Below are 24,715 nucleotides of genomic sequence, written 5' to 3'. Positions count from 1 at the left end.
GTTTGACCACATTAAACCCATTTTGGAATCTCTTCACTGGCTTCCTGTCCCAGTGAGATCAGGTTTTAAGGTTCTACTACTAGCCCATAAAATTCTTCACGGACTGCCACCTCCCTACCTAGCTGACCTAATTAAACCTTACGTACCAGCCCAGGCTTTGCATTCTCAGGGTGCAGGACTACTTTGTGTCCCTAGGGTGAATAAAAAGTCTGCGGGTCATAGAGCTTTCTCTTATCATGCACCTGTTCTGTGGAATGATCTCCCTGCATCAATAAAACAGTCAGATTCTGTGGAGATTTTCAAGTCCAGACATATTTTCCCTTTCGTATGACTAGCATACTGGCATAGTATGTTTCTATGCTTTTTACTCTTTTAATTCATTTTATTAGGAAACAGTATGGGCTGCAGCCTCAACTTAATCTAAATTCTGGGTCTTTTAGTGAAGCTTAGTGTGGGAACACACCTCATTTTCATACCGTGAATAGAGAACACCCCTCATTTTCATACCCCTCATTTTCATTTGTTGTTTTGTCACCCTCATTTCTCATTTATTTTTATTGTGATGATGTAATATTTACTGTCACTTATTGTCTGTTGGTGCACGTTGGCAGCACCTTTCTGATGTATTTTTGGGTAGGCACGATAGTTGCAGAGGGATCCTGCGGAGAGAAGCGAGAAGCGCAGCAGCAAGTGTTATGAAGAAATAAAGTTTTGTTGTTTTTAAAAATCAACGCACGCTTGAAAAGTCCCGTTTATTTTGTTCAAGTGTGCAACAAACTTGGAGGCACCACTGGGATGATTAACGTCGGGCTCTGTGTGACTTCAGTGCAGACGGGCACTGCTTTTGATTGACAGTGGGGACACGCAGTGTCGGGGGCGCAGCTACATCACACACAATGGATTTAGAGGAGTTGGCAGAGACTGTATTTCAGAGACTTTGGCTTCTGCAACTGGCTCAACTGAAGGAGGTGTGTGTTGAACCTAAGATCCAACTGGGAAATGTCACAACAAGACGAGCATTAATCAGAATAATTACTGAATCTATTGACAGTGTGATTAGTGATGAAGAGCAGGACATTGCATCACATCATCTGAGGACAATGTTGAAATTGGTGGAGCGAATCAATCAATCAATCAATCAATCAATTTTTTTATATAGCGCCAAATCACAACAAACAGTTGCCCCAAGGCGCTTTATATTGTAAGGCAAGGCCATACAATAATTATGTAAAACCCCAACGGTCAAAACGACCCCCTGTGAGCAAGCACTTGGCTACAGTGGGAAGGAAAAACTCCCTTTTAACAGGAAGAAACATCCAGCCGAACCAGGCTCAGGGAGGGGCAGTCTTCTGCTGGGACTGGTTGGGGCTGAGGGAGAGAACCAGGAAAAAGACATGCTGTGGAGGGGAGCAGAGATCGATCACTAATGATTAAATGCAGAGTGGTGCATACAGAGCAAAAAGAGAAAGAAACAGTGCATCATGGGAACCCCCCAGCAGTCTACGTCTATAGCAGCATAACTAAGGGATGGTTCAGGGTCACCTGATCCAGCCCTAACTATAAGCTTTAGCAAAAAGGAAAGTTTTAAGCCTAATCTTAAAAGTAGAGAGGGTGTCTGTCTCCCTGATCTGAATTGGGAGCTGGTTCCACAGGAGAGGAGCCTGAAAGCTGAAGGCTCTGCCTCCCATTCTACTCTTACAAACCGTAGGAACTACAAGTAAGCCTGCAGTCTGAGAGCGAAGCGCTCTATTGGGGTGATATGGTACTATGAGGTCCCTAAGATAAGATGGGACCTGATTATTCAAAACCTTATAAGTAAGAAGAAAAATTTTAAATTCTATTCTAGAATTAACAGGAAGCCAATGAAGAGAGGCCAATATGGGTGAGATATGCTCTCTCCTTCTAGTCCCCGTCAGTACTCTAGCTGCAGCATTTTGAATTAACTGAAGGCTTTTTAGGGAACTTTTAGGACAACCTGATAATAATGAATTACAATAGTCCAGCCTAGAGGAAATAAATGCATGAATTAGTTTTTCAGCATCACTCTGAGACAAGACCTTTCTGATTTTAGAGATATTGCGTAAATGCAAAAAAGCAGTCCTACATATTTGTTTAATATGCGCTTTGAATGACATATCCTGATCAAAAATGACTCCAAGATTTCTCACAGTATTACTAGAGGTCAGGGTAATGCCATCCAGAGTAAGGATCTGGTTAGACACCATGTTTCTAAGATTTGTGGGGCCAAGTACAATAACTTCAGTTTTATCTGAGTTTAAAAGCAGGAAATTAGAACTACCACCTTCATTCTGGGAAGTTGGAGTTCTTGGCAATGAAGTGGGCAATCTGTGAGATGTTTCGTGAGTATTTGTATTATGCACCTGCATTCACAGTCTACACGGACAATAACCCTTTAACCTATGGTTTGACCACAGCCAAACTAAATGCAATGACACACAGGTGGATTGCTGTTAGCAGACTTCAACTTCTCTATCAAGTATCGGCCTGGAAAAGTCAATGGAGATGCAGATGGCCTCTCACGGATGCTGCTCGACATGGAACAGTACATGCACACATGCTCACAGGAAATGGATCCAGAGGTAATCACAGCTGTCACACAGACACTCCAACTTCAATCTCAGGAACATGAGCCCTGGATGTGTCCAATCACTATCGCTGCAGCTTGTGCTGATGTAGAACAAGAACGAGTGACATCCCCAGTGCCACAAATCTCCACAGACAAGTTAAAGAAAGCACAAAAAGATGATCCAGTCATTGGCAAAGTTTGTGAATATGTCATGTCAGGACAGTGGCCCCAAATAAGAGGAAAAGATCGTCGTGATGATATGTCTCTCCTAGCAAGGGAGAAAAACAAGCTATATGTCAATAAAGAGGGTGTCCTGTACAGGAAAACAGCAGTTCGGGATCAGTTAGTGTTACCAAAAACATTCCATTAGCTCATCTTCAGGGAGTTACATGATGAGATGGGACATCTTGGAGTTGAGCGGACACTCAGCTTGATTCGTGATCGATTCTATTGGCCTCATATGCAAAGGGATGTGGACCACTATGTAACAAAAGAGTGCAGCTGTCTGAAACGAAAGCGACCAAACAAGCCGACCAAGGCACCACTAGTTAATATAGTCACTACATACCCATTTGAGATGGTGTCGATCGACTTCCTACACCTAGAAAGTTGCAAAGGAGGATATGAGTATATTCTAGTGGTCATGGATCACTTCACTCGCTTTGCTCAGGCGTATGCATGTACCAACAAGTCAGCAAAAACAGCTGCTGAAAAGATCTTTGGAGACTTTGTGCTAAGGTTTGGCTTTCTTGCTAAGTTGCATCATGACCAGGGCAAAAAGTTCGAAAACAAGCTGTTTTCCAGGCTGGAACAGTATTCTGGGATCCAGGGGTCACATATACAACACCCTATCATGCAGCTGGAAACAGTCAGGTTGAGAGATTTAATCGGACCCTCCTGTCAATGCTGAGAAACCTGACACAGGAAGCCAAGTCAGATTGGAAGAGCTCTTTAGCCAAAGTTGTGCATGCATACAACTGTACGTGCAGTGAAGCGACCGGTTATGCCCCATACTACCTTCTCTATGGCAGAAATCCCCGACTACCTGTAGATCTTATGTTCAGCCTGACACCAAGTGATGACAGTACTTCACATAGTGAGTACGCAAGCAAGTGGAGAAAGTGTATGCAAGAGGCATACAGGTTGGCATCAGAGACTGCTCAAAGAGAGCAAAAGAGGGCAAAGAAGCACTATGACCGAAAGACCTATGGAGCTGAACTACAGCCAGGGTGCAGAGTGTTGGTACGAAATGTCAGGGACAAGGGAGGACCAGGGAAGCTCAGGTCCTACTGGGAGGAGCAAATTCACATTATAACTGAGAGAAAATACAAAGACGGTCCTGTCTATGTGGTACGACCTGAGACGGGCCCAGGAAAGAACAGAGTCCTGCACAGGAACCTGTTACTGCCCTGTGACTTCTTGCCTATGGAAGAGGAAATACAGGCGACAAAGACAACTGTAATGAGAAAACCTGCCACAGACAGGAAGAGGAGAAGGCAGGAAAAACACAAAGAAAGAGACTCTGACAGTAGTTCAGAGGATGAAAGTGATTGGAGGTTCATCACCACACGACCAGCAGAGTCATTCAACCAGGTCAACAGGTGGCTGAGAGTGGAAGCAGAGGAATTCAGACCCCAAGCACCTGACAGACACCTGGAGCAAGGAAGTGACAAAGAGGAGTGTCCAGAGCAAGGCGGAATAGAACCAGAAGTGGAGGATGACAAAACAGCAGAGGATGAGCAGGAGACGTCATCTGATGAAGCAGACAAGAGGCAGCCTGAGGCGCAGTCATCTGACACAAGAATGTATCCTTTCCGACAAAGAAATCCACCCAAAACACTCACATATAACACCTTATGTCAACCATCATTCACGTACAGACACAAGTAATGGTTACAGCTAAAGTAGAAGATATGAGTTCATAGTCGCATGTTGAATGTATTGTTGTGACTTTAACGAAGGGAAAAAATGAGTTCATAGTTCATAACATCTTAGATTTGTTTTAAAAGGCAAAGTTAAGCATGACAAATGCTTTGATTTTTTTGTTTGTTAATGAGGAGAGTACCAGAATTCAGACCACTGACACATTGAATTGTACTGGGACACATGTGACACATGCAGTATTATTTGTGGGTCTGTAGATAGAGTTAAGGGGCAGAATTAGGGTCAAACCTTTCAGTCTGAGACACTTAGAACTACCCCGCTACTACTCGTTTAGCTACCCCACTAAAGGAGCGGAGTAGCACCTCAGATATCGCCTGGCCAGTGGTGTCTGTTGTGGGCACATGACATAAAGAGGGAGATGGATGTCATGTCAAAAACTGTTGGTACACAGGAAGTATCTCAAAGACTGACTCCCAAACACCTTGCACCTTTAAGTCACAGGTTGAAGACATGAACTGTCGGGGAAATCCGTAATGTCGGGACAACATTTATCTTGGAGGGGAGAGTGTGGGAACCACAGTAGATGTGAATATGTGAACAGATGTGTGAATAGAGGACACCCCTCATTTTCATACCCCTCATTTTCATTTGTTATTTTGTCACCCTCATTTCTCATTTATTTTTATTGTGATGATGTAATATTTACTGTCACTTATTGTCTGTTGGTGCACAGTGGCAGCAGCTTTCTGATGTATTTTTGGGTAGGCACGGTAGTTGCCATAAGTTAATGAGACAGGCACCTGTAGGGCAGCTGAGAGCGCAGCAGCAAGTGTTACAAAGAAATAAAGTTGTGTTGTTTTTAAAAACCAACGCACGCTTGAAAAGTCCCGTTTATTTTGTTCAAGTGTGCAACATTAGGGCTAGTGGCTGGCGATCACCTTAGTATTTCTTTCTGTTTTTCTTGTTGCTTAATGCTGACATGTTGCACTGTGTTTTGTCTTTCTGATGCTTGATTCTGCTTTTTTCTTTTCTCTCTGTCTGAGGTGTGGCTTCATCCAGAGATGGGTGTGGTATCTGTTCCAGAAAACGTCCTGTGCACCGGCAACATTTCCTGTATGTTCGTTTTGTGAATTGTTTTGTAATTTGTGTCTGTATCATGGCCCAAGCAGAGGTTCACCCCTGTGAGTCTGGTCTTCTTGAGGTTTCTTCCTCAGAGGGAGTTTTTCCTTACCACTATTGCTGGGAGTTGGTAAGGTTAGACCTTACCTGTGTGAAGTGCCTTGCGGCAACCTTGTTGTGAATTGGTGCTATATGAATGAAAATAAATTGAAACTGAAAATTGAAATAGAAAAAAATATTTAAAAAAAATAGAGAAAATTACATGAAATGAAAAATAAAAATTAATTTGCATTTCATTAATGGAAATGAGTATTTGACACCCCCATGATTTAATATTTGGTGGCAAAACCCTTGTTGGCAAGCACAGCAGTCAGACGTTTCTTGTAGTTGCTTTCTAGGTTGGCACATATATCAGGAGTAATTTTAGTCCACTCCTCTCTGCAGATCATCTCCAAATCATGGAGGTTTTGAGGCTGGCGTTTGGAAACTCAAAGCTTCAGCTCTCTCAATAGATTTTCTATAGGATTAAGGTCAGGAGACTGGCTAGGCCATTCCATGACCTTGATGTGCTTCTTATGGAGCCACTCCTTTGTTACCTTGGCTGTATGTTTTGGGTCGTTGTCGTGCTGGAAGACCCATCCACAGCCCATTTTCATTGTCCTGGCGGAGGCAAGGATGTTGTCACCCAGGATTTTGCAATACATGACCCCATTCATCTTCCTATTGATGCGCTGAAGTCGACCTGTCCCCTTAGAAGAGAAACACACCCAAAGCATAATGGTTCCACCGCCATGCTTGATGGAGGGGAAGGTGTTCTTGGGGTCATATTCAACATTTCTCTTCCTCCAAACATGTCGAGTTGAGTTGAGGCCAAAGAGCTCGATTTTGGTTTCATCTGATGGCAGCACCTTCTCCCACTCTCTCGGAGTCATTAATATGTTCAATGGCAAACTTGAGGTGGTCCTGGATGTGAGCCTTCTTGAGCAGAGGGACCTTGCATGCACTGCAGGATTTTAAACCATTGTGTCTCAGTGTATTACCAAAGGCTTTATTGGTGACTGTGGTCTCAGTTGCCTTGACATCATTAACCGGCTCCCCCCGTGTAGTTCTAGGCTGATCTCTAACCTTTCTCATGATCATTGAGACCCCACAAGTTGATATCTTGCATGGAGCCCCCAGCCTAGGTCGACTGACAGTCATGTTGTATTTCTTCCACTTCCGAATAATTGCACCAACAGTTGTCACCTTCTCATTCAGCTTCTTACTTATGGTTTTGTAGCCCATCCCAGCCTTGTGTAGGTCAACACTTTTGTCCCTGACATCTTTAGACAGCTCTTTGGTTTTGCCCATGGTGGAGATGTCGGAGTGTCACTGAGTCTGTGGGCAGTTGGCTTTTTATACAGGTAACAATCTCATGCAGGTAACGACTTCACTGAGATTAGGAGTATGTCAATGGTCTGTGGGAGCCAACATTGCTCATGGTTGGTAGGGGATCAACTACTTATTTCCCTCAATGAAATGCAAATTGATTTTTATTTTTCATTTTTTTATGTAATTTTCTCTTTTTTGATATTCTTTCTATCACTGTTAAAATAAAGCTACCATAAAATAATAGACTGTTTAATTATTTGTCAGTGTGCAAACTTTCAAAATCAGTGGGGGATCACACCCAGTTGGGGCCAAAAGTTTACATACCCTGGCAGAAGTTTAGATTTTTTTTTATTTATTTATTTTTTTTTTGGCCATTTTTCAGAAAATATGAATGATAACACTTTTGACTTTTTTCACTCATGGTTAGTGGTTGGGTGAAGCCATTTATTGTCAAACAACTGTGTTTACTCTTTTGAAATCATAATGACAAGACAAACTACCCAAATGACCCTGATCAAAAGTTTACATACTCCTTTTCTTAATACCGTGTGTTGCTCCCTTTAACATCAATGACAGCTTGGAGTCTTTTGTGGTAGTTGTGGACCAGGCTCTCTGATGGTAAAGCTGCCACTGACTATGTTTTGGACTTTATTTACATCAGTTACAAATAAATACAAACAATATGGTACTTTATGGTAAATCTGCATGGAGTAGACAGCTTTCAAAAACTGAGTGACTGTGCAAGAAGTAGAAGAGTGAGGAAAGCCACCAAGACACCCAGACAACCCAGGATAACTTATGGGCTTATGTGGCTGTGATTAGAGAAATTGTGCACAGTGCAAGCTTCTGAGATCTGACGGGATCAGGCTGACACAGAGCAGACCGGCTGCATAAAGAAACACTAAACAGTGAAAAATAATGAAAAGAAATTTTAAAAAACATCAATCAATCAATCAATTCAATCAATTTTATTTATATAGCACCAAATCACAACAAACACTTGTCCCAAGGCGCTTCATATTGTAAGGCAAGGCCATACAATAATTACGTAAAAACCCCAATGGTCAAAACGACCCGCTGTGAGCAAGCACTTGGCGACAGTGGGAAGGAAAAACTCCCTTTTAACAGGAAGAAACCTCCAGCAGAACCAGGCTCAGGGAGGGGCAGTCTTCTGCTGGGACTGGTTGGGGCTGAGGGAGAGAACCAGGAAAAAGACATGCTGTGGAGGGGAGCAGAGATTAATCACTAATGATTAAATGCAAAGTGGTGCATACAGAGCAAAAAGAAAAAGAAACACTCAGTGCATCATGGGAACCCCCCAGCAGTCTAACTCTATAGCAGCATAACTAAGGGATGGTTCAGGGTCACCTGATCCAGCCCTAACTATAAGCTTTAGCAAAAAGGAAAGTTTTAAGCCTAATCTTAAAAGTAGAGACGGTGTCTGTCTCCCTGATCTGAATTGTGAGCTGGTTCCACAGGAGAGGAGCCTGAAAGCTGAAGGCTCTGCCTCCCATTCTACTCATACAAACCCTAGGAACTACAAGTAAGCCTGCAGTCTGAGAGCGAAGCGTTCTATTGGGGTGATATGGTACTATGAGGTCCCTAAGATAAGATGGGACCTGATTATTCAAAACCTTATAAGTAAGAAGAAGAATTTTAAATTCTATTCTAGAATTAACAGGAAGCCAATGAAGAGAGGCCAATATGGGTGAGATATGCTCTCTCCTTCTAGTCCCCGTTGGTGTATGTCCTCTGGCTTCATGGATAGATAAAGCTGGGTATCATCTGCATAACAATGAAAATTTAAGCAATGCCATCTAATAATACTGCCTAAGGGAAGCATGTATAAAGTGAATAAAATTGGTCCTAGCACAGAACCTTGTGGAACTCCATAATTAACCTTAGTCTGTAAAGAAGATTCCCCATTTACATGAACAAATTGTAATCTATTAGATAAATATGATTCAAACCACCGCAGTGCAGTGCCTTTAATACCTATGGCATGCTCTAATCTCTGTAATAAAATTTTATGGTCAACAGTATGAAAAGCAGCACTGAGGTCTAACAGAACAAGCACAGAGATGAGTCCACTGTCTGAGGCCATAAGAAGATCATTTGTAACCTTCACTAACGCTGTTTCTGTACTATGATGAATTCTAAAACCTGACTGAAACTCTTCAAATAGACCATTCCTCTGCAGATGATCGGTTAGCTGTTTTACAACTACCCTTTCAAGAATTTTTGAGAGAAAAGGAAGGTTGGAGATTGGCCTTTAATTAGCTAAGATAGTTGGGTCAAGTGATGGCTTTTTAAGTAATGGTTTAATTACTGCCACCTTAAAAGCCTGTGGTACATAGCCAACTAATAAAGATAGATTGATCATATTTAAGATCGAAGCATTAAATAATGGTAGGGCTTCCTTGGGCAGCCTGGTAGGAATGGGGTCTAATAGACATGTTGATGGTTTGGATGAAGTAACTAATGAAAATAACTCAGACAGAACAATCTGAGAGAAAGAGTCTAACCAAATACCGGCATCACTGAAAGCAGCCAAAGATAACGATACGTCTTTGGGATGGTTATGAGTAATTTTTCTCTAATAGTTAAAATTTTATTAGCAAAGAAAGTCATGAAGTCATTACTAGTTAAAGTTAAAGGAATACTCGGCTCAATAGAGCTCTGACTCTTTGTCAGCCTGGCTACAGTGCTGAAAAGAAACCTGGGGTTGTTCTTATTTTCTTCAATTAGTGATGAGTAGTAAGATGTCCTAGCTTTACGGAGGGCTTTTTTTATAGAGCAACAGACTCTTTTTCCAGGGTAAGTGAAGATCTTCTAAATTAGTGAGACGCCATTTCCTCTCCAACTTACGGGTTATCTGCTTTAAGCTGCAAGTTTGTGAGTTATACCATGGAGTCAGGCACTTCTGATTTAAAGCTCTCTTTTTCAGAGGAGCTACAGCATCCAAAGTTGTCTTCAATGAGGATGTAAAACTATTGACGAGATACTCTATCTCCCTTACAGAGTTTAGGTAGCTACTCTGCACTGTGTTGGTATATGGCATTAGAGAACATAAAGAAGGAATCATATCCTTAAACCTAGTTACAGCGCTTTCTGAAAGACTTCTAGTGTAATGAAAGTTATTCCCCACTGCTGGGTAGTCCATCAGAGTAAATGTAAATGTTATTAAGAAATGATCAGACAGAAGGGAGTTTTCAGGGAATACTGTTAAGTCTTCAATTTCCATACCATAAGTCAGAACAAGATCTAAGATAAGATTAAAGTGGTGGGTGGACTCATTTACATTTTGAGCAAAGCCAGTTGAGTCTAATAATAGATTAAATGCAGTGTTGAGGCTGTCATTCTCAGCATCTGTGTGGATGTTAAAATCGCCCACTATAATTATCTTATCTGAGCTAAACACTAAGTCAGACAAAAGGTCTGAAAATTTACAGAGAAACTCACAGTAACGACCAGGTGGACGATAGATAATAACAAATAAAACTGGTTTTTGGGACTTCCAATTTGGATGGACAAGACTAAGAGTCAAGCTTTCAAATGAATTAAAGCTCTGTCTGGGTTTTTGATTAATTAATAAGCTGGAATGGAAGATTGCTGCTAATCCTCCACCTCGGCCCGTGCTACGAGCATTCTGGCAGTTAGTGTGACTTGGGGGTGTTGACTCATTTAAACTAACATATTCATCCTGCTGTAACCAGGTTTCTGTAAGGCAGAATAAATCAATATGTTGATCAATTATTAAAAACATGAAAAAAAGTTATTTAAAGTTGAGTTTTTTATGGTCTCAGAATTAACAAAAATGATGCAGCTTTATTTGGTAAAAAAATAGAATTATTTACAAGTTAATTATTAGTTAATTATTTACTTTCTGTGATTCTGCAGCTAAAAGGCTAAGCTAACGTTAGCTGAACATTAAACCTTCAGAAGTGCACGTCACAATTTATTTTTAAATTATTCTCACCTCAGACAAATTTGCATAAGTAAGCCCCGTTGCTTAAACTGGGTGTTTTTATATATCCAAAAGTGAGGAATTTTGGACTGAGTGTGTCTGCTCCATCATCCCAGCTGCCTGCCTCACTCTGCCCAGGGATGAGGCCTGAACCCCGGCTGCTCCGTGCGGGTCTGCCTGCTGTCGTGGTTCGATCAATACTCCACCAAGTCCCTCAGCTCGACGTCACTCCAAAAAGTAGCTAAAAAAAGCTTCTCCCAGCAGGGTGATGGGAGAATCATTCTACTGCTGTTTTTTAAGCTTTTTTGTGGTTTGGCAGATGCATATTCAAGATGGGAAATGCTCAGCTTTCTTGGGCTTTGGAAAAAATCACAGTGAAAATCTCCACCCCCTTGCTTTGTCCGACCTGACATCACTGATGCGTTGGGAGGCGTTGATGCGTCGTGCTAACGCCTCCGGTGTGAAAGGCCCTTAAGTCTTGTTCCAATCCTCAGTGCTCTCCTGCAGATGTTCCACCCGCTGTCGTGCCTTATGTTCGGGAGAACGAGTCTGAGCCAGAGAGCCACATGCAGCCAGACATCTGGCTCTCTCCATCTCCTCCTCCTCCTTTCTGCACAAATCCATGGCATAGAACCCAACTAAACATGCAGTCACAAAGTTCTTCTGCTGTGGATTCATGTTGAGGAGCAATCAGGAACTATGTGAACTATTCAGCAGCTGACGGTAGGATGAATATGGGGTGTGTGTGGAGACAATTTGCCTGATTCACAACATGACAGAACGTAACGATCCGCTGTTACATGCAATAGTGCGCAACAGCACAGAACATTATTATTGGCCATGCGTAATGATTCGTGGTAATTCTCCAGCGATACGTGCCATTAATTGTAACGCATGGTAACAGGTTGCAAAAGTTCCTGAGGACACCTGATGCCTCTGCCCCAAATCACCACATTCGTGATCAGCGGCCAATAATGTATACTTTGTGGAATTGTAATGTGTCATCAGTATGTGTAAACACAGCATAAGAACAGTGTTGTAATGAAGTAGAAATGCTTCATTACTGTACTTAAGTAGAATTTTGATATAGTGGTACTTTACTTCATGAGTTGCATTTCTAGCGACTTTCACTTTTTCTGCACTACATTTCCTCAATAAAATGTATACTTTTACTCCGATAAATTTCCCTGAATCATATTTGTTACTCGTTACTACAATATAAAAGTAGAAGAAATTTGATTGGGCAATGCCTGTTTGCAGAGGTGAAAGCAGCGGTGCACCATACTGGGAAGAGACGTCCTCTTCAGCCGCAGCACAGGGGTATGCACCCTGCAGCATCAGTGCCGTGTTTGATATATAAAGCAAGTTTAAAAGACAAAAAAAAAAAAAAAAAAAAAAGAGGACTGGTTGAATCTGCACCCCCCACTGATGAAGAGGAGACTAGAAGGCGTTTAACAGAAAAGTGTGTGTGGGTCTTCGAGGAAAAATATTGTGCGTCTTCAGAAAAAGAACGGCAACTTTATTTACAGCCATTTCCATCCACCTATTGCTCACTCATCCTGTCACCAACACCAACTGCTCTGCCAGAGGCAGATACGGCCTTTTAAAGGAGCTGAGGCCCCCTCCTCGTTTATCCAGACACCGTTTCTGTCACCATTTCACTCTCCACTCATTTTGGATTTTACTTTTACTCAATACTTTTACTTAATTTATTTCCGTTCACTTCATTTACATTGCGCCAAATCACAACAAAGTTTCCTCAAGGTGTGTCACACAAGTAAGATCTAACCTTACCAACCCCCAGAGCAAGCACACAGGTGACAGTGGTAAGGAAAAATTCCCTCTGATGATTTGAAGACGAAACCTCAAGCAGACCAGACTCAAAGGGGTGACCCTCTGCTTGCACCATGCTACCAACACAATTGACAATATGAATACACAGGAAATTTTGCAAAGTTTTGGGAGTCCATGCTGATGCACAGGATGGGAAGCCCGCAGAAGAAGACACTCTCTCCCATCTCTGGATGGAGCCGCACCTCAAACATAGGGGGAAAAAAAACAGAATCAGGTGGCAAAAAGACAACAAACAGAGTATAATTTGTCAGCATTAAGCAACAAGAAAACAGAAGAAATGCTAAAGTGATCGCCGTCCACCAGCCCTAAGCTTCACTAACATACCAAGACTTTAGACAAAGTAGAGGCCACGGCCCACTCTGTTTACTAATAAAATGAATTTAAAAGGGTTAAAAGAATAGTAAAATAAGTGCGTGTTAGGTCTGGACGAAAGTCTCTACAGAATTTGACTGTTTTATTGATGCAGGGAGATCATTCCACAAAGCGGGGGCACGATAAGAGAAAGCTCTGTGACCCGCAGCCTTTTTATTCACCCAAGGGACACAAAGTAGTCCTGCACCCTGAGAATGCAGAGCCCAGGCCGGTACGTAGGGTTTAAGTAGGTCTGCTAAGTAGGGAGGTGTTCGTCCGTGAACAGTTTTATAGGTTAGTAGCAGAACTTTAAAATCTGATCTCACTGGGACAGGAAGCCAGTGAAGAGATGCCAAATGGGTGTAATGTGGTCAAACTTTCTGCTTCGTGTCAAAAGTCTGGCAGGAGCATTTTGAACCAATTGGAGACCCCTAATGCTGGACTGCAGTAAACCAAAAAATAGAACATTGCAGTAGTCCAATCTAGAAGAGACAAATGCATGAATCAGGGTATCAGCATCAGCCATAGACAGGATGGGATGAATCTTCGCTGTATTTCGCAGGTGGAAGAAAGCAGTCCTTGTAATATCTCTAATGTGGAGGTCAAAGGACAACATAGGATCAAAAATTACCCCAAGGTTCCTCATTTTGTCAGTGTGATGTATGACACACGAGCCTAGGCTAAGTGTTAGCTGGTCAAAATGATGCCGATGCCTCACTGGACCAAGAACCATCATTTCAGTCTTATCAGAGTTTAAAAGTAGTAAACTGCTAAACATCCAGCTTTTCACTGATGCAAGGCAATATTCTAAGGATTTTATGTGGATGAGATTACTAACAGTTACCGGCATGTATAACTGAGTATCATCAGCATAGCAATAAAAGGTAATCCCAAAATGCTGCAATATGTGCCCATGGGTTGCTGTATAAAGGGAGAAAAGCAGGGGGCCTAAGACGGACCCATGTGGAACCCCAAAGTTCATGTCAGTAAGGTTAGAGGTAGTGTTACTGTACAAAACACAGTGAGAACGACTGGTCAGGTATGATGTCAACCATGCAAGGGCATTCCCAGTAATCCTAAAATGATTCTCCATCTTGTCGAACAGAATATGATCCACGGTATCAAATGCAGCACTAAGATCTAACAGAACTAACCAACCAAACTGTAGTGTGTCTGAATCCATTGCAAGCAGAAGATCATTCACCACTTTAGTGAAAGCTGTCTCTGTGGAATAATATTTTCTAAAAGCAGACTGCACTGGCTCAAAAAGATTCTTCTCAATAAGGTGGTCCACAAGCTGCCATGAAACCACCTTTTCCAGAATTTTTGAGTAAAATGATAGATTTGATATCGGCCTATAGTTTTTCAATATACTAGGGTCAAGATTAGCTTTCTTAAGTAATGGTTTAATCACTGCAGAACATTTAGAAACAGGTCCAGAGGTTCATGAAAGATTAATCATTTCCAGCACAGTCTGCCCAAGAGTGGGCCGCAGGTCCTTAAACAGTTTTGGTGGTATGGGATCAAATAAGCAGGTTGTGACGTTACGAGTTTTGTCAGCACGCCAAGTGAGATAATATCAAATTCTGTAAATCTAGGTAATACCTCAGTAATGGCACCCACCTCAATAGCAGGGTGTAGTGGCTGGGTTAAGGCATCCCTTACCAAAAAGTAGTATATGCAAGTATGTTTCAAGTATACTTCTAGTTTACTTTTTATATACTTATCAGTACTATTTTTTGGTAAGGGATGCTGGGATATGTTTAACCTAATGTTGTCTATTTTCTTCTCAAAGGAATCCAAGCAATCTTGTGCTGTAAAAGGAGAGCAACTTATAGGTGGTTGTCACCGTGTCGAACAAGAACTTTGAGTTATGCTTGTTTTTGTTGACCAAATCCAGTGGTGGGCACAGCTAACCAAAAAGTTAGCTTCAATAACTGTTAATTCGCTAACTGAAAAGTTAACTTTTATAAAGCTAAACCATAAACCCCAAAAAAATTTAGCGGAAGTTACAGATAAAAGCTAAACCAATAACTTTTAGTATTGACTTCAGTACACTTGCAGCTACTGACACAACAACGAGCCAGTGCTTCTGTATCAGATCAGCCTTCTCTTAGAAAAAGAGCCCTGGTGACCAGAGAGAAAGAGTAGTGAAAGAGAGAGAGGGAGAATAAAGACAATTTCTCACACCATACAGACTGGCCAGCATATCACCCAAGTCATGCACAGCCAGACAATTTTAACTTACGGTTAAAATTTTGAACAAACTAATTCCAGACAAGTTTTTTATTTATTTTTTTATTTTTTTAAATCAGGGACAATGTACATGAATTAACATTTTGTTTTCAAAAGAAAAAAATAAGAATGTAAATGTACACAAATGTACACATAGGCTGCAATATTAATGGCACTTCTGTCATTTTATAAAATGAAAATATAATAATATAATAATGTACTAATTTTGAAGGTTTTAGCATTTAGACACACATGCCACAGTGCATTATGGGTAAATTAGTTTCCTGACAGACATAAGTGGTTGGTTGGTCGGTATAACACAGACAACTTACTGAAATGTGTGGTGGGTTTAACAAATAAATCTGTATTTAAAAATGTGTAATTTTTTCATTTGTATAAAAAGGCAATTTGAAAACTGCAAATTGTGTTTGCTAAGTGGATTCAGCACTTTTAGCGAATTTGCCCTATTGAGATATGCCATAATCCTTTGCGCGTGAGAGAGTTGAATCTAGATGACAATTGTAGAGGAACATTATACTACTAAGATGTACATTTTTATTATTTTCATCACATTAATAAGAGGCTGCATGCACCAGACCCTGAAAACCTGCTAAAACAAATATTCCAATTAATCCGTGTCTGCTATGTTTAATCTGTAATGTAGAGGTCTTGCTCAACGGCACGCTGCCGGCTACCAGGGGCCTGGCTCCAGAGCTCCTCACTGGCAATCCACAACTTCCACATTGGCACTCCCGATGTGAGCCATTACACTGGTGCCCCACGACATGAGGCATGAACTTCTAGAACTACATGCATGAGATCCTGAAAACCTGCGAAACCAAATATACTAAATATTCTGTGTCTGCTATGTCTGCTGTGTAAGCATAAAAATTCAAAAAGAAAAAATAATATAGCACCTTCAACTGCACCACAGACTAAAACAGTTAAATGTGGTCTATTAAACATTAGGTCTCTCTCTTCTAAGTCCCTGTTAGTAAATGATATAATAATTGATCAACATATTGATTTATTCTGCCTTAAAGAAACCTGGTTACAGCAGGATGAATATGTTAGTTTAAATGAGTCAACACGCCCGAGTCACACTAACTGCCAGAATGCTCGTAGCACGGGCCGAGGCGGAGGATTAGCAGCAATCTTCCATTCCAGCTTATTAATTAATTAAAAACCCAGACAGAGCTTTAATTCATTTGAAAGCTTGACTCTTAGTCTTGTCCATCCAAATTGGTAGTCCCAAAAACCAGTTTTATTTGTTATCATCTATCGTCCACCTGGTCGTTACTGTGAGTTTCTCTGTGAATTTTCAGACCTTTTGTCTGACTTAGTGCTTAGCTCAGATAAGATAATTATAGTGGGCGATTTTAACATCCACACAGATGCTGAGAATGACAGCCTCAACACTGCATTTAATCTATTACTAGACTCAATTGGCTTTGCTCAAAATGTAAATGAGTCCACCCACCACTTTAATCATATCTTAGACCTTGTTCTGACTTATGGTATGGAAATTGAAGACTTAACAGTATTCCCTGAAAACTCCCTTCTGTCTGATCATTTCTTAATAACATTTACATTTACTCTGATGGACTACCCAGCAGTGGGGAATAAGTTTCATTACACTACAAGCCTTTCAGAAAGTGCTGTAACTAGGTTTAAGGATATGTTTCCTTCTTTATGTTCCCTAATGCCATATACCAACACAGTGCAGAGTAGCTACCTAACTCTTTGAGTGAGATAGAGTATCTCGTCAATAGTTTTACATCCTCATTGAAGACAACTTTGGATGCTGTAGCTCCTCTGAAAAAGAGAGCTTTAAATCAGAAGTGCCTGACTCCGTGGTATAACTGACAAACTCGCAGCTTAAAGCAGATAACCCGTAAGTTGGAGAGGAAATGGCGTCTCACTAATTTAGAAGATCTTCACTTAGCCTGGAAAAAGAGTCTGTTGCTCTATAAAAAAGCCCTCCGTAAAGCTAGGACATCTTACTACTCATCACTAATTGAAGAAAATAAGAACAACCCCAGGTTTCTTTTCAGCACTGTAGCCAGGCTGACAAAGAGTCAGAGCTCTATTGAGCCAAGTATTCCTTTAACTTTAACTAGTAATGACTTCATGACTTTCTTTGCTAATAAAATTTTAAATATTAGAGAAAAATTACTCATAACCATCCCAAAGATGTATCGTTATCTTTGGCTGCTTTCAGTGATGCCGGTATTTGGTTAGACTCTTTCTCTCAGATTGTTCTGTCTGAGTTATTTTCATTAGTTACTTCATCCAAACCATCAACATGTCTATTAGACCCCATTCCTACCAGGCTGCTCAAGGAAGCCCTACCATTATTTAATGGTTCAATCTTAAATATGATCAATCTATCTTTATTAGTTGGCTATGTACCACAGGCTTTTAGGGTGGCAGTAATTAAACCATTACTTAAAAAGCCATCACTTGACCTAGCTATCTTAGCTAATTATAGGCCAATCTCCAACCTTCCTTTTCTCTCAAAAATTCTTGAAAGGGTAGTTGTAAAACAGCTAACCGATCATCTGCAGAGGAATGGTCTATTTGAAGAGTTTCAGTCAGGTTTTAGAATTCATCATAGTACAGAAACAGCGTTAGTGAAGGTTACAAATGATCTTCTTATGGCCTCAGACAGTGGACTCATCTCTGTGCTTGTTCTGTTAGACCTCAGTGCTGCTTTTCATACTGTTGACCATAAAATTTTATTACAGAGATTAGAGCATGCCATAGGTATTAAAGGCACTGCACTGCGGTGGTTTGAATCATATTTATCTAATAGATTACAATTTGTTCATGTAAATGGGGAATCTTCTTCACAGACTAAGGTTAATTATGGAGTTCCACAAGGTTCTGTGCTAGGACCAATTTTATTCACTTTATACGTTTCCCTTAGGCAGTATTATTAGACGGCATTGCTTAAATTTTCATTGTTACGCAGATGATACCCAGCTTTATCTATCCATGAAGCCAGAGGACACACACCAATTAGCTAAACTGCAGGATTGTCTTATAGACATAAAGACATGGATGACCTCTAATTTCCTGCTTTTAAATTCAGATAAAACTGAAGTTATTGTACTTGGCCCCACAAATCTTATAAACATGGTGTCTAACCAGATGCTTACTCTGGATGGCATTACCCTGACCTCTAGTAATACTGTGAGAAATCCTGGAGTCATTTTTGATCAGGATATGTCATTCAATGCGCATATTAAACAAATATGTAGGACTGCTTTTTTTGCATTTGCGCAATATCTCTAAAATTAGAAAGGTCTTGTCTCAGAGTGATGCTGAAAAACTAATTCATGCATTTATCAGGTAATAATTCATTATTATCAGGTTGTCCTAAAAGTTCCCTGAAAAGCCTTCAGTTAATTCAAAATGCTGCAGCTAGAGTGCTGACAGGGACTAGAAGGAGAGAGTGTATCTCACCCATATTGGCCTCTCTTCAATGGCTTCCTGTTAATTCTAGAATAGAATTAAAAATTCTTCTTCTTACTTATAAGGTTTGAATAATCAGGTCCCATCTTAACTTCGGGACCTCATAGTACCATATCACCCCAATAGAGCGCTTCGCTCTCAGACTGCAGGCTTACTTGTAGTTCCTAGGGTTTGTAAGAGTAGAATGGGAGGCAGAGCCTTCAGCTTTCAGGCTCCTCTCCTGTGGAACCAGCTCCCAATTCAGATCAGGGAGACAGACACCCTCTCTACTTTTAAGACTAGGCTTAAAACGTTCCTTTTTACTAAAGCTTATAGTTAGGGCTGGATCAGGTGACCCTGAACCATCCCTTAGTTATGCTGCTATAGACTTAGACTGCTGGGGGGTTCCCATGATGCACTGAATGTTTCTTTCTCTTTTTGCTCTGTTTGCACCACTCTACATTTAATCATAGTGATTGATCTCTGCTCCCCTCCACAGCATGTCTTTTTCCTGATTCTCTCCCTCAGCCCCAACCAGTCCCAGCAGAAGACTGCCCCTCCCTGAGCCTGGTTCTGCTGGAGGTTTCTTCCTGTTAAAAGGGAGTTTTTCCTTCCCACTGTTGCCAAGTGCTTGCTCACAGGGGGTCGTTTTGACCGTTGGGGTTTTTCCGTAATTATTGTATGGCTTTTGCCTTACAATATAAAGCGCCTTGGGGCAACTGTTTGTTGTGATTTGGCGCTATATAAATAAAATTGATTTGATTTGATTTGATTTGCTATCTTCAACCTTTGTGGAATTTAATAAACACAAGCCGAAGTTCAGACATCTTATATATATTACTCTGGAACAAACAATGCAGACAGTGCTGTAAAGGACAATAATAAGGACGTTAAAGAGAAAACTTCACTTTCCACCAGAATGACATGAACAGGAAGCAATCGCAGCTCACTATATAAATAAAATTGATTTGATTTGATTTGATACTCGATCCAGGCCAGATGTTCACTCCAGGCCATCGGGTGTGTAGACGTCACACAGCGCAGGGCTTGCTCCAGTTCTTGGTTGGCCCGTTCTGCCTGTCCGTTGGTCTGCGGGTGATACCCGGATGAGAGGCTCACGGTGGCCCCCAGTTCTCTGCAGAAACTCCTCCAGACTTGAGAGGAGAACTGGGGACCACGATCTGAGACAATGTCTGTTGGTATCCCATGCAGACGCACGACGTATTGGACCAAGAGGTCTGCTGTCTCCTGGGCCGTAGGGAGCTTCGGGAGGGCCACGAAGTGGGCCGCCTTGGAGAATCGGGTCCACTATCGTGAGGATGGTAGTCATGTCCCGGGACGGCGGGAGCCCGTGACGAAGTCCAGGCCGATGTGGGACCAGGGGCGATGGGGTATACAGGTAACGGTTTGGAGGAGTCCCTGTGCCCGTTGGTGGTCAGCTTTTCCCCCTGGCGCAGGGGTGGTGCAGGAACCGTGGAACCGTGACAGAAGTCCAGGACAGCAGCTCTGGCCTCTGGTGGGACGTACAGGCGGTTCTTCGGTCCTTTACCTAGGTCCGGTTTCCGTGCCAGGGCCTCCCGGACGGTCTTCTCCACGTCCCAGGTGAGGGTGGCCACGATAGTGGACTCAGGTAGAATGGATTCCGGCGGATCCGACAGCTCGGTTTTGACTTCGACTTCGTGAACCCGGGACAGAGCATCCGATCTTTGGTTCTTGGTCCCGGGGCGGTAGGTGATCCGGAAGTCAAAACGCCCGAAGAACAATGACCAGCGGGCTTGCCTGGGGTTCAGTCGCTTGGCGGTCCTGATATACTCCAGGTTCCGTTGGTCCGTGAAAACCGCAAATGGTACCGTGGCTCCCTCTAACAGATGTCTCCACTCCTCAAGAGCCTCCTTCACCGCGAGGAGTTGCCGATTGTTCACGTCATAGTTCCGCTCAGCTGGGGTCAACCTGCGTGAGAAATAGGCACAAGGATGGAGAATCTGATCGGACTCCCCACTCTGGGACAGCACGGCTCCTATCTCTGAGTCCGAGGCATCCACTTCAACCACAAACTGGCGGCTAGGATTGGGCTGCACGAGAACTGGTGCAGTTGAAAACCGGCGTTTCAACTCCCTAAACGCGGCCTTGCACCAATCCGACCAAGTAAATGGTACTTTGGAGGATGTCAGAGCTGTCAGGGGGCTAACTACCTGACTGTAGCCCTTTATGAACCTCCTGTAGAAATTTGCAAAGCCGAGGAACTGTTGCAGCTTCCCACGGCTTGTCAGTTGGGGCCAGTCTCTCACCGCCGCGACCTTGGCCGGATCAGGGGCGACGGAGTTGGAGGAGATTATGAACCCCAGGAAGGACAAAGAAGTGCGGTGGAACTCACACTTCTCGCCCTTCACAAACAGCCGGTTCTCCAACAACCGCTGCAGGACCTGATGTACATGCTGGACATGGGTCTCAGGATCCGGGGAAAAAATGAGAATATCGTCTAGGTATACGAAGATTAATCATGCAGGAAGTCCCGCAAGATGTCATTTACCAAAGCCTGAAACGTCACGGGGGCATTGGTGAGGCGGAACGGCATGACCAGGTACTCAAAGTGACCTAATGGGGTGTTGAATGCCGTCTTCCACTCGTCTCCCTTCCGGATCCGAACCAGGTGGTACGCATTCCTAAGATCGAGTTTTGTGAATATTTGGGCTCCATGCAGGGGCGTGAACACCGAATCTAACAGGGGTAGAGGGTACAGGTTGCGCACCGTGATCTCGTTCAGTCCCCTATAGTCAATGCATGGACGGAGACCGCCATCTTTCTTGCCCACAAAAAAGAAACCTGCACCCATCGGGGAGGTGGAGTTCCGGATCAACCCGGCAGCTAATGAGTCCCGGATGTAGGTCTCCTTTGATTCGCGCTCAGGACGTGAGAGGTTGTACAGCCTGCTGGACGGATACTCAGTGCCCGGGATAAATCAATGGCGCAATCGTAAGGACGGTGTGGGGGAAAAGTGAGTGCCAGATCTTTGCTGAAGACGTCAGCGGGATCGTAGTACTCCTCAGGCACCGCCGCAAGATTGGGGGGGACTTTAACCTCCTCGTTAGCGGTCAAACCGGGCGGAACTGAGGATCCTAGACATTCCCGGTGACAGGTTTCGCTCCACTGAGCCACAACCCCAGACGGCCAATCAATCCGGGGGTTGTGTTTGATCATCCAAGGGAAGCCCAAGGAGTCACATAGAACTCAATCTCCTCCCGATGATTCCCAGACACTCCTAAAGTTACTGGCAGTGTCTTGTGTGTGATTAAAGGGAGAAGGGTGCCATCTAGTGCCCGCACCTTCAATGGCGAAGGAAGCGCCACCAGAGGGAGCCCTACCTCCCTTGCCCATCTGCTGTCCAGCAGATTCCCTTCTGACCCCGTGTCCACCAGTGCGGGGGCCTGAAGGGTTAGATCCCCACTCAGGATCATAACTGGGAGTCGTGCAGAAAGACGGGTTTGTCCCACGTGTATTTCTTGGCCCACCCTTAGCCCAGTTTCTAAGAGCGGGCGTTGGTGTTTAACCGTTTGGGGCAGTCTCTCTACTGATGCTCGTTTGAGCCGCAGATAAAGCACTCTCCGCGGACCAGTCTCCTTTGTCTGTTAGTGGCTCTGACTTTAGCCCTGCTCGTGTCCATAGCATCGTCAGCAGGGGGAGCTGTCGCCAAACGGAGCGCTGAGGCAGTGGAGCGTGGGGAGGGCGGTACCTTTTCGGATCCGGAAGGGAGAGGGACGGCGCGTACCCGACCACGCCCTTCATCTCGCTCCCAACGGAGTTCCTCTAACCGACTGTCTAATCGTATAACTAGATGAATAAGCCGATCTAAATCCCGCGGCTCATCCTTAGCCACCAGATGCTCCTTCAGGACTGACGACAGTCCGTTTACGAAGGCGGCGTGGAGTGCAGCGGTATTCCAGCCGGACCTCGCAGCCGCAATGCGGAAGTCAACCGCATACTCTGCTGCACTCCGACGCCCCTCTCTCATTGACAGCAGTGCTGTTGAAGCAGTCTCGCCTCTGTTTGGGTGATCAAATACTGTTCTGAACTCCCTCACAAACCCAGTATAAGAGGTAAGGAGCCGTGAATTCTGCTCCAGAGCGCATTAGCACAGGCGCGTGCCTCACCTCGAAGCAGATTAATCACATAAGAACCCCTACTGGCTTCGGACGCGTACATCACGGGACGCTGTGAAAAGACGAGTGAACACTGCATTAAAAAGTCTGCGCATGTCTCCACACACCTCCGTATGGCTCTGGGGGACTTATGTATGCTTCAGGGGATGGTGGGGGGGTTCGCTGAATGACCAGTGGAATGTCTATATTTGGCACCAGGTCAGCAGGAGGAGCTGCAGCAGCGCCCCGAGCGCGCGCTTCCACCTGCGCGGTGAGAGTCTCCATCCAGCGATTGAGGATGACGTTCTGCTCGGTCATTAGATCCAACCGAGCAGTAAAGGCGGTGAGGATTTGCTGCAACTCACCTAACACGCCTCCTGCAGACGCCTGTGCACCTTGCTCTTCCCATTGGCCGTTCAACAGATGGTTGACGCCCTCGGGATCCGTAACGATGGCCGAGATATCCTGTTGGGAAAGTGTAGTGACACGGACCCACAACAGGGGGCGTAAATGAGCGGACAATAGATGAGCCAAAAATACAACACTTTACTGTTGTGAAAAACGCACAACGAGAATACAGACAAATGCAGAATTTGGATCACAATCAAACTGTACAAGGTGATGTGTGGTTAGGCTCGAGGATAGAAGACGTCTGTCCCGAGAAGAACCGGATCCCACACGATTACCGCTGCCACCGAACCTGAAGGATACCAGAGCCGCCAAGTCCCGAGTCCCCAGGTGGTCACCATCTCCAACTGTCGGATCTGGTACTGCTGGCAGAAGAACCGATGTGATGAGTGTGTGACAATACACTCAGTAAACAGTCAGCAATTCGTTATTCCAGGTGGGAAACAACACCTCCACCTTTAACACAGAACACAGGCAAGCAGAGCCAAAGAGCTACTTAGCGTTTTGGCGTGAGGGTGAAGAACGTCACTTTCACGGAACCACAAAACGCTGCATCCAGCAGACAGCAGCTACAGCAACTCCTGCAAACACTCAAAAAAGGAATCACGTGCGTAACGGCACAGTCAAAACGGCTGAGAATTTACCATAGAGGTAGACGATATCTCGGCGATGAGGTGGAGATGTCGTCCGGCTTTTGTGTGCGTGGTTGAAGACCTGGTGATTGGTGACAGCTGTCAAAGTTGATGAGTGACAGCTGTCACCCCGGCTGTTTCCTGTGAGGCGGCAGCACCCTCTCGTGCCTGAAGCCCGCACTTCAGACAGGGCCGCCCTTTGGTAGTGGGCCAGCAGTACCTCCTCTTCAGCGGCCCACACAACAATTTCTGTTTTTATTTACATTTTACACAACGTCCCAACTTCACTGGAATTGGGGTTGTAGTTTTGAGGAGCTGAGAGTAAACTATCCACAAGACTGTCTACTGACTGGCATTTTTTCAAACATGAAGCTAAGATATCAGGCCAGTCTAGCTTTGAGTTCAGTTATATTTGAGGAGTTCATGTCTCACTGCAATGATACATAAGGTTGTTGTTCCTCTAAACATGGCAGCGAAACTGTAAACCTAATAAGCGAGTGATCAGAGACCATTGATGCAAGAGGCATGATGTCAATATTGTGACAGCATACCACGTGCGAGAACCAAATCCAGGGTATTTTCCACTAATGTACTTGAATCCTGACTGCTGGGATAGGCTCCAGACCCCCCGAACCTTAATTGCGCTACACGGTTTGAAGAAGAGTGTGTGTGTGTGTGTGGTGTGTGTGTGTGTGTGTGTTGTGTGTTGTGTGTG

General features: G+C 43.6%; 1 long non-coding RNA gene across 1 annotated transcript; it reads left to right on the top strand.

Moving 5' to 3' along the window:
• Positions 1-3,115: 3,115 nt before the first annotated feature.
• LOC117509249 lies at positions 3,116-23,939 on the top strand. Its single transcript, XR_004560332.1, has 3 exons — positions 3,116-3,277; positions 22,840-22,846; positions 23,928-23,939. It is a non-coding gene; the product is annotated as an uncharacterized LOC117509249 (long non-coding RNA).
• The last annotated feature ends 776 nt before the right edge of the window (positions 23,940-24,715 follow it).

Source organism: Thalassophryne amazonica, chromosome 4 (genome assembly GCF_902500255.1).
Source record: "Thalassophryne amazonica chromosome 4, fThaAma1.1, whole genome shotgun sequence".
Lineage (NCBI taxonomy): Eukaryota > Metazoa > Chordata > Actinopteri > Batrachoidiformes > Batrachoididae > Thalassophryne > Thalassophryne amazonica.
This window is presented reverse-complemented; position numbering and strand designations above follow the sequence as displayed.